Source organism: Pteropus vampyrus, unplaced genomic scaffold (assembly GCF_000151845.1).
Source record: "Pteropus vampyrus isolate Shadow unplaced genomic scaffold, Pvam_2.0 Scaffold23, whole genome shotgun sequence".
Classification (NCBI taxonomy): Eukaryota; Metazoa; Chordata; class Mammalia; order Chiroptera; family Pteropodidae; genus Pteropus; species Pteropus vampyrus.
Genome location: NW_011888804.1, coordinates 450430 through 451787, shown reverse-complemented (window position 1 = coordinate 451787; position 1358 = coordinate 450430).

Sequence of the window (1358 nt, the reverse complement as noted above, 5' to 3'; positions counted from 1 at the left end):
CCTCTAGGAGTCCCCTCCCTATGTGTGGCCTCCCTCAAACAGGCTCCTCACCACAGACCCCACCCCAGAGGGAGCAGCTGGCCCACCCTCCCACCTGGGGCCTGAGGAGGGGGTTACGCTCCCTCCCTCCCGCGGGTGAAAGAGAGAAGCCCCCGGCCCTCGCCTCAGCCTCCATCCAGGAAAGGCTGCACAGGCAGTGGGGACAGAAAGTGTGCGTCACGGCTGCTGCCGTCCGAGGCCCTACCCAACTCATCAGCTCTCATGCTCCTCAGGAAGGAGACGTGCTGTGACCTTGCCTTGCGAGGCCGCCTCGCCTCTTCGGAGACGATGGCAGGAAGCGCCCCTCCCCGAGAGAGCCAGCCAGGGAGTCGGAGGAAGTGGCCACCTCAGAGCCTGGGCCCAGGGCCTTCCCCTTCGAGCCCCTACCTCAAGGACGAGGAGATTAACGGCAAATGCCAGAAGCTCTGCTCACCAGCCCAGAACGGCAACCGTCTTCAACTTTGGAGAAGGAGCCTGAGGGCAGGGGGTCCCTGGCTGGGACTCTGTCTTTGAGGCAGATCCCCTCTGCCACGGCCTCTGCCTCTGGAAGAGACAGCCAGGCAGAGCTGAGACAGCAACTCCAGCAGCCCCCCACCCCTGCCCTGCACCCACTTTGCCCCCGCCTCTGGAAGGAAGGGCTCCGAGCTCCTCTCCTCTCGAGACAAACCCTGCTCCTCACGCCCTTGCCCCCCTCGGCCCCCATGGAGATGATGAGATGTCGCATCCTCCATCTTTGGGCTGCCTCTCTCCACCCCGAGACTCTTGCCATCCAGGGCCCTTCGAGGTGAGAAGAGGGAGCCTCAGGAGACACTGATCCTCGTCACCGGCAAGTGCAGAGGTGAGAGTATAGCATGAGCCTCGGGCCACCGCTGAGGGTAAGCTCCGTGCAGGAGGGGGCGCGCGGCTGTTCCGCCCAGGTTTGTCCTAAGTGTATACCGGGCAGTCGATAAATATTCGCTGGGTAGACAAGGTAGAGCTAAGGAATCCCGAGTGAGGGCCCCCGGATAAGATGGCTGTGAGGCCACCGTCTGTGACACCACGGGACGGCTGCTCTTAGGAAGAGCAAGAACCCCAAACTGTGGAAGAGGAAACAGGAAGCGGAGCCTCTGCTGGAGGGAGGCCCCTCGGAGCAAGGCAGCTGGTGTCAGGGCTCAGGCCACCGGAGGTGACCTGGAGGGGCTGGGAGTCAGGGCTGGGTGCCCGCCACCCCCATGGCTGAGACACCTGGGCGGGCGAATGAAAACGCAGCAAAACACGCAGCACAGCATCTCCTTTCTTAGCACCTGGGGCCACAGCGACGGAAAAGAAGGAGCACTCAC